The sequence below is a fragment of the Crotalus tigris genome, unplaced genomic scaffold (genome assembly GCF_016545835.1).
Source record: "Crotalus tigris isolate CLP2741 ecotype Arizona unplaced genomic scaffold, ASM1654583v1 scf7180000023713.2527936, whole genome shotgun sequence".
Taxonomy (NCBI): Eukaryota; Metazoa; Chordata; class Lepidosauria; order Squamata; family Viperidae; genus Crotalus; species Crotalus tigris.
The window spans coordinates 130,724-144,346 of NW_024100135.1; the positions used below are offsets into that span (position 1 = coordinate 130,724).

The 13,623-nt window shown below is 34.4% G+C and overlaps 1 long non-coding RNA gene across 1 annotated transcript in view; it reads left to right on the plus strand.

Moving 5' to 3' along the window:
- Positions 1 to 202: 202 nt before the first annotated feature.
- The window catches only part of LOC120297842, a 29,197-nt gene continuing 15,776 nt past the window's right edge, over positions 203 to 13,623 (plus strand). The window contains exons 1-2 of the long non-coding RNA XR_005553902.1: positions 203 to 419; positions 2,788 to 2,990. This is a non-coding gene — a long non-coding RNA (uncharacterized LOC120297842). The remainder of the gene's footprint in view (positions 420 to 2,787; positions 2,991 to 13,623) is intronic.

Genomic DNA, 13,623 nt, shown 5'->3' on the forward strand with positions numbered 1-13,623 from the left:
CCAACAAAAAGTGATAGCAACAAAACCAAAAAAAAAAAAAAAAGACAGAAATACATTGCGCTCCGACCGGACCATTTGACAGTAAATCAGTTAAAGGATATCTTGATATACGCTCATCAGATCGGATTATCCCGAATTATACTAATCAGTAAATGTTTCTCTGCTCATTATTTTACAAGCGAAGATTTCTCAGTCTCCTCCCCAGCCGCAAAAGATTGCTAATCCCTTAAAGAGGAGAGCATCAAAGCGCGTTCTAATTTTCTACAGTCCCCGCCCTCCGGGACACGTGGAGGTTCACGTGCGCACTAACGAGACGAGCGAGCTTCGGAACCCCGGCTGCAGCCGCCTCTGAGGGGGAAAGGAGTCCTCCGGTTCTCGAGGAAGGAATGCCTGGAACAACACTGCCTGCTGCACGACTGGTTAGAGAGCCCATTCCCACAACTCAAATTTAAAGGGACCGCGTGTTGTGGAATCTAGAAGCCCCCAGACTCTAAATACCTCCGCCCTAAATCTTATTACTTGAGTCACCTTGTGCTTTATCTCCAGGAATATTCATTGTGGCCTCCCTCCTGAGGATGCAGAAGTAGAAATCTTGGCTAATCTCCTAAAATCAGGGTTCTTTTAAGTGCTCAGTTTTTGCACGTTTAATTCAGATAGGCGTAAATACGCAACTAGTATGCAAAGACTGAAAACTTCCCTTCTCTGAAGTGCTTTTGATGGGGATGCTGTTGGTTTTTTAAAAAAAAAATAGTACAGAAATTATTTCACTTATGTGATTTATCCATTGTCTCAGTTTTCATGGACTCGGGCAGGTTTTCAGAACCATTAGCTACAAGGGAGCCCAGAGGTACAAGCCAAAGTGGGTGCAACCTATTTAGCCAGAACAGAACAACCTCTATGTCAGGGGTCTTCAAAGCTTGTGCCTGGCTGAGGAATTCTAGGAGTTGGAAGTCCACAAGTCATAAAAGGGCCAAGTTTGAAGACCCCTGCTCTATGTGGAAGTAGCCACAGAATAGGTAGGGATTTTTTTGTGCCTTCACAAAAGTGTTGTGTGCCAGTGTTGACTCCTGAAGTAATAGTTTCTTGGCAAGGTTTTTCAAAAGTGATTTGCCATTGCCACCTCTTTAGGAGTGAGGGAGAGTGACTGGCCCAAAGCCACCCAATTGTCTCTCACTTTGAATAAAAGAAATGCAACTCTAATTTGAAGACTAATAGTCAAGTATTACCAAAATCCAATGCAGCAAATGAGGAATAGATTTATATTTTATAACAATTATTTTGGCTGTCCTCATGTGTTAAAAGTTGACCATTCTTCCTGTCTTGATGAGTTCCAAATATGTGGGATTTAGCCAAAGAGAACACATTTATCTTTGTTCCATAATAACTAGTCTGTATTCAAGTTATTAACCCTGTAGATCTTAAGTCAGAATGTTGTGCTACCAGGAGTTAAAAAATAGAGCTATCAAACCTGGGTTGCATTATTACTGTTATTATTTCATACTCAGATCCAGCATAGGTTATAATTTACAAATCACATCAGCTAAGTTCACACAGCGTACTAAACCAGAGCCATGCAAACCATATAATACTATGTGTGAGCCCAGGTTTTTATGGTAGTACCAATCAGAATTTGAAAATACTTATTCATCAATAAAATATTTTCATTCTCATTCAGTGTAGAGATCCCCAGATGGTTTCAGTACTAGAAAAATAATTGTATAATATAAATTGTGTTGTAAGCCTCCTGGAGTCACTTTAATAGTGAGATGGGTGGCATATAGATTTAATAAATAAAATGAATTGTAGAGAATTAGTGGGAGAGTTTTTTGTACCAGATCTATGTAGTTGGAACTCAGGTGGACTCCAAGATCTATCAGTTAGAAATAGGATGCAGAAGGGATGATGCATCAAGGTTTAAAGAAGTACATTTAAGAATACATTTAGCCAAATAATTTATTTTCAGTAACAGTTCATCACAGTTCTTTTATTCCCCAAGTCCACTTCTTGTTTTCCTCAAGCTACATCCATTTTAGATAGCAATATTAAACAATTGGGAGCCAGAAACTCCTACATAAACCTAGTATTGATCACCAAAACTTATGAAACTGTTCCATCCATCCTTATTCCAGAGCAAGTAGTTTTGGGGAACAATTCTTATCTGTTAAAGTAGAACTAGTACTTAAAGTGTTGTTTAAACTGTTCTGTAATTATAATTTGCTTCTGATCTTGACAGTGTGGTTCTGTATACACATTGCACTAATTCCTGGTGAACTGAGACATGGTTTGCTGGATGATATGGATTCACAATTATAAATTAATCACACAGTCTGGGTTCAATAGTCCAATGAATATATTATGTGAACCCAGGCTGTGAAGACTGTCGTCCTCTGAACATAGAGGTCCTATATATAGATAAATATAAGTCCCTCAATTTCTTCTCTGCTTCTTTTGCATCCAGCAGGTTGGAAACATGGTTGAAATGTTTAATTCTGCAATGCTGCATGTGTGAATATTGCAGAAAAGAAATCAAATGAATAAAATATAAACTTTAGCCTGTATTAATTTCCTTTTAAATTGTAAATGCAGGAAGTCAAAAATGGACAAAGAGCACATCTTAATATAAAAATGATATACTGCTGAAAGAAATTTTGTATTTGTGTAATTAGTGACCTGTTCCAATTGTGGATCTAAAGATATTGCTATTAACCTCATTTTTATATGTATAGTAGACATCCTTTCTAATTCCTGGTAGATTATTTTCTTAAATCATTTTGTTTTTGATTATAGGCAGAAGAGCAGTCATTTAAATGGCCTTAAAGAGCAAAGCATGTAATGAAACATTCAACTTTTATACTGAGTATGGCAGATTACGTAGACTGCTGGAAAATAGAAGGGCAAGACAGCTGTCAGAGCAGTCTTTTAATTAATTCCTAGAGAAATATTCAGTGTAAACAGGAAGGGGAAAAAATGAACATCCAGCTCCTAATGTGGTAAGTTAGCATTTATTTATTTATTTATTTATTTATTGAAATTTTTTAGATATTTTTACAAAAAGCAAAAAAAAGAAAAAAAAACAACCTTCACCCACCCACCCCAACCCTCCCTCTCCATCCCCCCCCGATCTTCCCAGAGCTGAGTATAGGCTTAATTAAAATTTTTAGAAATCCTAAAAAAATTGAAAAAATATAAATCATAAATATATCTAAATACCTTACATAAACAATTTATAAAATAATTAACAATAAAATATATATTAAAAAAGCATACATATTAAAAGGAAAAAGTACTTGAAAGAAAAAAAGATAATAAAAAAGAAAAAAAAAGAGAAAGAAGAAAAGAGATATAAAAAAGTACAATCTATAAAATATTAAAATTTATATACAAGTTATTAAAAAGCTAAATGATATTTTTTATATCCAATTTATATTGTATAAAATTTATCCATTTTTCCCATACCGCAAAGAATTTCTCTTGCGATTGCTCCTTTAAGAAAGCCGAAATCTTTGCCATTTCCGCCAAATAAGAAACTTTAAAAAACCACTCTTGCAAGGTAGGCAAAGATTCCTTCTTCCAATATTGCCCTACTAACAGCCTAGCGGCCGTAATCAAATTTAACATCAATATAACTTCCTTAGCATCACAATCAGTAACAATATCTAACAAAAATAATTGTGGGGTAAATTTTACCCTCTTTCTAAAAATTCTTTGAATATTCCACCATATCTTAATCCAAAAGACTTTTATATTTTTACACGACCACCAAATATGATAATAAGTAGCATCCAAACAACCACATCTCCAACATTTAGGCTGTAAGTCAGGATACATACGAGACATTTTTTGTGGATCAAGGTGCCATCTGTAAAACATTTTGTAAAAATTCTCCCTTAAGTTCTGGGCTTGTGTAAATTTAACATTCCTCACCCAGATGGTTTCCCAGGTATCTAGTAGAACTGGTTCACCAAAATTTTGTGCCCATTTAATCATACATTCTTTAATTAGTTCTGATTCTGAGTCCAGTTCTACTAGCACCCCATAAATTCTCTTAATGTGAGTTCGCCTTTGATCTTTTACTTGTTTAAAAAGATTTTCATCTTCTCTGAGCAGACCCACATTACGATCTATCTTCCATCTATCAGCTATTTGTCTATACTGAAACTATGAATATATAATATTTTCATGTGCTAAATCTTCCAAAGATTTTAACTGCCAATTTTTACCATCCCACCTGAGTAATTGCGCATAAGAAACACTATCCATCTTAACTCCTCTTCTTATCCCCTCTATCGCATGCCAAGGTATAGCCCATAATGGTATTTTAAACTCACTTTTATAATATTTCCTCCAAACCCGAAGTAAAGAAATCCTTATAATATGAGATTTAAAAACCCGATCCACTTTTTTATTAAAAATTAGATAGGCATGCCATCCAAAAAGTAAATCCCAACCCTCCAAATGGAGTATTTCTACATTTGTTAAATCAACCCAATCACTAATTAGTGTTAAAGCCACAGCATCATAATATAATTTCAGATTCGGTACCTTGAGTCCACCTCTCTCACGGAAGTCTTGCATAATTTTAAGCTTTACCCTTGGTTTTTTCCCTGCCCAAATAAATTTGTTGATACCTTTCTGCCATTCATTTAAATTAACCTCATTCTTTAAAATAGGTAACATTTGAAATAAAAAGAGAAATTTTGGCAGGACATTCATTTTAATCACTGCAATTCTTCCCATAAGAGATAACTGTAACTTCTCCCAATTTTTCAAATCTTTTTGTACCCTGACCCACAGCCTTTCATAATTGTTTTTATACAATTTTACATTAGAAACAGATAGGGTAACCCCCAGATATTTTATCTTATCAACAACTTCAAAGTCTGTCAGATTAACCAAAATCTGCTTATCCAAATTAGTCATGTTTTTAGATAATATTTTAGTCTTATTGTTATTAATTTTAAAACCCGAAACCCGTCCATATTGGTAAATCAGTTGTAATAAATTTACTACAGAATAGGTAGGTTGAGACAAAGTAACCACCAAGTCATCTGCAAAAGCTCTTAATTTATATTCTTTTTTGTTAACTTCTATTCCTTTTATTTCCTGCGACTCTCGAATTTTGATCAACAAAATTTCCAGAGTTAAAACAAACAGTAACGGTGACAATGGACATCCCTGTTTTGTACCTTTTTCTATTGTAAAAACCTCTGACAAACCCCCATTAACAATAAGTTGTGCCGTTTGTTTTTGATATATAGCACCAAAAGCTTGTGATATTTTTTCTCCAAAATTCTTTTCCTCAATTAATCTTAACATAAACTGCCAATTCAATTGATCAAAAGCTTTTTCAGCATCTAAAAATATCAGCCCTGCGGAAATTTGGTTATTCTTATCTAAATATTCTAATAAATTAATAATTTGTCTAACATTATTCTTCATATACCTACCAGTTATAAAACCCGATTGGTCCTTATGTATAAGCTTATGCAAAACCCTCATAAGCCTATTAGCTAAAATTTTTACAGAAATCTTATAATTTACATTTAAAAGAGATATGGGCCTATAATTCTTCGGTAAAGTGAGATCTTGATCCTCTTTTGGAATCAAAGATATAAAAGCTCTACGCCATGACGGAGGAATCTTTGAGCCCTGTAGTATATTATTAAAAAGCTCACATAAAGGTTGAATCATCTCTTCTACCAAGGTTTTATAATAAATGGATGTCAAACCATCCGTACCCGGTGCTTTACCTAATTTTAATTGCTTAATAACTGTCAAAATTTCCTCATTGGTGATTAAACCATTAATTTCTTGTTTCTGATCTTCTGTTAATTTAGGGAAGTTGGCCTCACTTAAATAATTATTTATATCTAAAGTTTGTACATTAGTACTCTTATATAATTTTTGATAATAATCTAAAAGAGATTTCTTAATCAACTCCTTCTGATAAACTAATTTACCATTATAATTTATTTTATCTATAATTCTCTGTCTCTGTTTCTTTCTTAATTGATAAGCCAACCATCTCCCTGGTTTATTAGCATTGCAAAATGTATTTTGTTTCTAAACAATAAATTAGTTGCGGTTTGATCCGCCATCAACATATTAAATTGTGTTTTTAACAACTTTATAGATTCTTTAACCTTTTCATCTGTAGGATTTAAAATCAAAGACTTTTCTTTTAATTTAATCTCATCTTCCATTTCCTTACGTTTCTGAATCTGCTTTTGTCTATAAACATTATTCATTTTTATCAAAATCCCATGCATGAAAGCTTTACCTGCATCCCATACCATTGATATTGAAGTTCCCTTATGCATGTTTAAAGCAAAATAATCCTTTAAATGCTCCTTTAATTTTTGAACATTCTTTTCTTGTTTAAATAAGTTCTCATTCTCACCCTCCACAATCTCCTCTCCTCTTTTTCATCAGCCAACTCCATCCAAACTGGACTATGATCCGTCAACGACCTAGGAAAAAATTTTACATTCTTTACCCTGAAATATAAGTCAGTTGTAATCAAGAAAAAGTCAATTCTTGAGAAGGATTGATGTCTATCTGAAAAGAAGGTGAAGTCTCTCTCCTCTTGGTTACGTTCACGCCAATAATCTCTCAGCTCCCAGTCCTCTTTCAAATCAAAAAAAGCTTTGGGTAATTTAGCCTGTTTGAAAAAAGTAGAAAATCCTTTTTTATCCCTTTGTGTATCTAAAACACCATTCCAATCTCCCATTAATATCACAGATCTATAGTCCAACGAACTTAGTTTCTGATGTAGCAGTCTATAAAATTGTTCCTGTTGTTGGTTTGGTGCGTACAATCCCACTATAAGTATTTTCTTACCATATAAACCAAGTTCAATCATAACATATCTTCCTTGAGGATCTGATTCTACCAAACAGACTGGTAAGTTTTGCTTAACATAGATAACTACACCCCCTTTTTTCCCAGGAGCAGAAGATACAAAATGAGATCCCAAATGAGCATTGACTAAGTATTTTTGATCTTTAGGTAAAATATGTGTTTCCTGCAAACAAATAATATCATTGTTGTGTTGCTTTAAGTAATGAAAGATTTTCTTTCTCTTCTGAGGGGAGTTGAGGCCGTTAACATTCCAGGTCAGGAACTTTACCATCTCCCTTAACCAGAAGCCTGGAGAAGACTACCTGAAGGTCTGCCATTGAAGAATGTGTTGCAGAGCTCTTGGGTCTTGCTCCTCCCACCGGCAATGAGACACTTTCTTGAGAAGATTCTTTGACTTCTTTCTTTTGTTGTTCCTTTTCCTTGTGTCTATGTGCAGCACGAGTCATTCTTTGCTCTTTGATCTCTGTTTGTCGAGACCATTCAACCTGTGACTTTCCAGCAACCATCAAACCTAATCCTTCAGACTGCTGTTCCACCTCTTTGCCATCCAAAACTTTCTGAATCATGAGTGAAGATGAGCCTGCTCCCAGGACTGAATTATAAAACTCTTTTGCTTTAGTAACAGTATTAAGTCTGTAACGTGTCCCCGCATGGCTCAAAACAATACCCATCGGAATCTCCCATCTGAATGGCATCAATCTTGTTTTTAGTTCATTAGCTAAAAAAGCAAAATCTTTTCTATTTCTTAAAATTTTAGATGGGATTTCCTTTAGAATGATGACATCTTGGGCAGCAATCTGGAACCTCTTATTATAAAAGGCTTGTATGATTTCATTACGCAGAGATCTCTTGGCAAAATAAATCACCACATCTCTTGGTAAATTCTTTTGCTTCGCAACCCAAGAGTTAACTCTGTAAATTTTTTCCACTTCTCTACGTAATCCATCTTTATCCCTATTCAAAACAAGAGCAAGATCATTAACCACCATCTCTATCAAATCTTGATTCATATCTTCTTTCAGACCCCTGATTCTCAGGGCATATTCCATTTCCCTGTACTGAGACATAAGAATATCATCTTGTGAAATTTCCATCTTTTTTTCCATATCTTCAAATTTATCTTCCAAGAGATCTACTTTATCTGCAACCTCTTCCACTCTGGAGTCAAGCTTCTTGACCACAGAAGCCAATCCTGATAAAGCTAAGTTAGCATTTATTTATTGAAACATTTCTGAATGACACTTCTTTTAGCCTCTGTGTTTTATTTGAAGGCTATGTACAAAGTTATTCATAATTAAATTTCCTTGACCACCATGAAATATTTTTGATTAGAAAACTATAGGATTGAATTACAGACTGGAAGGAATAATGAAGTTTCGTAAAGATATTTCTCCCAATTTACATCATGTCAAAGATGCCCATGCTATGATCCAGGATCCCTGAAATATTACAACCATTATAGCAAACCAACAACCCCCAAATAACACTGGATTATGTTATAACTATTTTTGAGTCCAGGTAGGAGACCTTGTCCTTTCTTGTCGCTTTATTCACCTATCTTACTTTCTTGCCTAGTCATTTTATCTTGATTAGTCACAAGATTGACTTAGGATGCCTTAGGTCTCTTATACTAGTGATCACTAATCTGTCCTTCCACCAGTCCTTGCTTATTTTTTGTACTTTCTAACCAACACTATCTGTCATCCCTGAAAACAGTGGAATTCCATGTTAGTGATATAGACAATAGTAACAGAATCTTGTAAGCCTGACAACATTTTCCCCTTTCCCTTTTCTTATACTAAAGAGACTCAAAACAGAGTAATCTCGAGTTTCTTTCTTACATTTTCTGCTTTTCCCAGACTAAGCTTATGTTTAACTGATGGTTACCACATATTTCTTCAAGACCATCTCTTTTCTATAGTTGCCTCAATTACCAGGATATCAGGTGGTTTTTTTTTTTTAGAAAACTTAAGCTGTATCCAGCTAGATGAAAAACAAATATTTTTTGTTTTCTAAATGGATAGACAGACAGATAGACAGACAGATGTAATTTAAAATATAATCAGATATTTAAAAACCCCAAAACATAGGATTCGGTTTTCTTACTATAATGTCCCCATTTTATTCAACATCTGTCACCATATGTGCTTTAGAATAGTACCATGATAGCAGCTTATAATTAAGCAATTAGTAAAATGGAATGGATAATTGTACAGTATGCAGATGAAGTGATGCTAATGGTTACTAATCTAGTGTAATCTCTGGCCAACAATTTTAATGAAATTAACAAAATCAGTGAAAATAGCAGCCTTCCACTAGACAAACTCAGGTAGAGGACTAGAATATTTTACAGCCTTTATGGTATTGAATATAAATAACTAAATTTGCTCAGCTTGAAAACCAAGAAATGTGCACATATATTTCTGTGCACAGTATATGCTTTATTCTAAATATCAGTTTGGATGTATATCAGTCTCATTTGAGAATGAGATCATCCAAACCTCATGAAATTTCAGTGAGAGCTTATGAGATGTTGGTGTTTTGATAGGAAATCTTACAAGTTCTAGTGTCTTTTGATTTTTAAAGTTGTATTATATTGAGAGATGGGGAATATTTTTGAATTTGCTTGTGTGCTAGTATCTGCAAGTATTGCCTTATTCTATAACTTTCAATCCATGGCAATGTTTGTGATAATGGCTTAACAGCCCTAGACACAGCAATAAAAATGTCCTTCATCTGTCATTTTTCCTTTCTCTCTACATTAAATATTGTTTAATCTCTAGGGTATTTTTTCCTCTATCCAGTCTACAAAAAAAATCTTATTTAGGAAAAAATAAATGAAATTGTCACCCTTCTGCACTGCTACAGGTATTCCCAGCATGGGATTGTGCTTACTGTTTGTTAAAGATGAGCCTCTTAGTGGGAAAACATGGCAATAGCTAAATCAGCACCGGATACTATCAGAAACCCAGGTTTTTCAAAGCTAAGCATTTACAGTAAAGTCCTCTGTTCAGTTTGATTAATATTTCACTTTCTCTCATACCAAATTCTGTTTTTCTCTCTAAAATTGTAGCCAAATGTTCAAAATCTTTATCTATATACTCACATTGGTCTTTAGACAGTGTCTTTCAACTCATCATTCTTTCTATAGCATTCTAAATTGCATTTTAAAGAATGGCATTGCTATCACCAGATTTTGTTGAGCTAAATCATGATAGGATAGTTTCTGGAATCATCAAAGTTATTTCATTCAGTAAGATTCTATCTACGAATCTTTTACCGTTCTCCAGTTATTCTATGTAAAGCACAGGATTGAGCAGCTATCTATCAAAAATTTGTCATAGATCTTTGGTTTTGACTTTAAATTAGGCTACTGAAATGAAGAAAGCTGAAAGGTAAGACACTAGGGAAACCAGGAGTGAATATTTGTGTGAAAAGTCAGCAAGCATAGTTAGTTTTGAATCTGAAACCAGATACATGGCTGAGAGTTTTGGTCTCAGCCATATGCTTAATTTTAGTAAATGCATCTGTCCCGAGTAACTATTTTGCATTACACTCTGGATGGAAAAAACTTTTTCTTCTAATAATAAAGAGTGTTCTTAAACTTGTAGTTACAAAATTTTAGATTTTGAATTTTATAGCCATAATATAGGAAAGGTATTCTTTTGGTAAGAATACATATTTTAATTTATTTCAAAATCTGGTAATAATTTGTGCTCCATTTGGGGTCCTCCAGTTCCTTTGGGGAACCTTCTGTTAATTCTGTTGCATGGGCTGTAGTTCTCTGTTCTGAAGTTCCCCCCTACAGTCACCACTGACTTTAATCAATCTGTTTAATTGAGTTTAACCAGAGGATTAGCAATGATGGTAAGGAATAAAGATAAGGTAGAGACCTCCAGTTTCTAAACACAACCTGGCATGGAATTTAGATAAAAATCTGGCTTAAGGATGTCTGATCCTTTCCATGTTCCAAATCAATTCACCCTTCTCTAATTGGCATGCAATAGGTTACAAGCATGCACAGAAGTCTTTCTATATTAATTACTTTCCAAGTTTGATAACCAGATGGTACTGTTTGTAGAGAAAAGTCCTTTGCTGTAAAGAAATGCTTAAGTGAAAAAATCTGTATCAAAATATATGATTATAAGATAAAATAGTTACCATCTTATCCTGTGTTCCACCAATCACTTTCCTTTCAAACACAGACACTCATGAAAATTAGAGCTACCAGATCTAAGCCACAAAAATCCACACATTTACTTAATGGCAGTAAAGTATCAGAGGTTTGTTTGTTTTTTTTTTGTTTTTGTTTTTTTTGTATCTTTATACTGCCATCTAACATTGTCTGGATGTTTGCAGCCCTGATCTGGTGGCCTGATGTAAATATAACTATAACATATATAACTATATGTTATTGGGAGAGTTATGTGAATGTGTCTCTAATTCACTTCAATGGGAAAAATGGGTAGTTAGGAGAAAAGGAGATAAAAGTGTGTTTGAGTTCATTCTGAACCTTCTTACAACCTAAGTATATATTTCAATGTAACTATCATATTTCTGTCTATGTAGATTCTTCTTTAAAATGGATGTTCAGAATTTTGGACCCCAGCTCACTAACACATCCAATAAATATCCCATTTTATTGTGCAACTACAGTGTGAAAAAAATGTGAAAGGAAGGATTATTGAGGGCATGTCAAGACCAACTACTTGGTTTTTAGCTCTCAGTTCATTTATATTTAATCCTGTTCAAATAGTTCTTTAGTCAATAAATCACTAACTCACAACATATTAAATCTTAATATTGTCTAGAGTCACCCCAAACAGTATATACATTTAATAAATAAACAATACAGGTTAAGAAAGCAGACTTGATTTATTTACATAATATGCATTGCTCAAACAAAACATTTTGGTTTAACAGGATGATCTTATTTACACAATCTGTAAAGTCAATGGTTGGATTCACAAAACATGATAAGCCCCAAAACAAAATCCTATTTTAGCCAATCTTATGATATTGTGTGAACCCAATCTCTATTTGATATTTAAGTTAGCCACTTTGACTAACACTTCAAGGTGATATGAGGATAAAGTGGGAGATAAGCAATTTGGTGAAGGGGTGGGATTAAATTATAATAAAATAAACACATTTATAGCATAACAAATGAGGCATAGCCACCTAATTTTTTTTCTTTAAATAAACAGGAGATGTGCAAAGAATCCACAAGGAATCCACATAAGGAAATAGGGCAAAGGAAGAAACCCAGAGAACTAACAGAGAATTTTGCAAAGGAGTTTATTTATCAAATTTATATGCCACTCATCTTGTGGAAAAGGAGAGGACAAATGGACAAACAGGAAGTCACTGGAGTTGTCCAGCTATTTTGAAGCTCTGGGTATAGAAGGCAAGCACAAACCACCTAAGATACAGTAGTTCAAATATTCCAGCCTCTTAAAAACAGTAGAAAGGATTCTCAACCTTACACAGGACAAACTGTAAAATTCTGGGGAGGTTGAGGAAGAAGCTGGGGGGCAAATAGTTTTTGTTAAGTTCTTCCTCCTGTTCATAGTCAAGAAACAAAATGAAAGCAAAATCACAGAAGCAAACATCTAGTTAAGCAGATGGGATCATCAAAGATATTTTGATTCGTAGAATTGTTGTTGTTAGTTGTGAAGTCGTGGCCGACCCACGCGACGCCATGGACAACGTTCTTCCATGCCTTCCTGTCCTCTACCATGTTCTGGAGTCCATTGAAGCTTATGCCTACTGCTTCAGTGACTCCATCCTTCCACCTCATTGTCTGTCGTTCCATTCTTCTATTGCCCTCAATCTTTCCCAGCATTAGGCTTTTCTCCAGTGAGTCCTTCCTTCTCATTAGGTGGCCAAAGTATTGGAGTTTCAACTTCAACTATTTTGAAGGAAAAAAGAACTGACAGGTTCTTGTACCCTCTCCAGAGTTCCTGTGATGCTTTTCTCCTATAATTCTATTCCGATAGCATAATAAATAGCATATTTATTGCTTGTTTTTGGGAGGTTAAAGTATTTACTTCAGAGAGAGTTATGAGATCTTACCGCTTATATGAACGTATTGTACCTTGGAATAGGTTCCATTGAACTCCCACAATACTGTACAGGAATATATTTCTATATAACATGTAGGCAAACAGTATACTGAAAATTGCATATGTTCCTTGATTAAGGGTACTAGATCTGGGTTGCACGTGTTTCTACAACTTTTTGCTACCATTTAGATGTCAGCCAGATTTTTATGTCCTAGATCCAGTAGACCTATTCTTGATCTCCAGTTTTGTGGCTGTCATTGCTTGCTGAAATGCTCTGCTAGATTTCCACAGCAAAGTAAGTGCCCCAAAACAGGAATGATTCTCCATAGTTTTAATATAAATAAACTAAATAAAAGGCACATGAATTTTCCTTTGGCCTTAATATAGTAAACAGTCATACATGCCAGTTCCCTCCTCCAAAACAAAAGAACTGCCCAGATATATGGCCTGTATATAAAGTCCTTGCAGTCATTGTGGATTACTCTACCATACTAAAAACTGTTTAAAAAAATAGGAGACTCACCTGTCCAAAATTGCCCATCCTTCAACTGAAAGGATTTTATTCCAAATTGGGATTAAATCCCCACACAAGACCAAAAGAAAAAAAACATTCTGCTGCATGAGAGCCTGGGTCAGTATAATCAAAACTATATATGAACAATATATTTGGAGAATTAGATTAGATTAATTCAAAAAC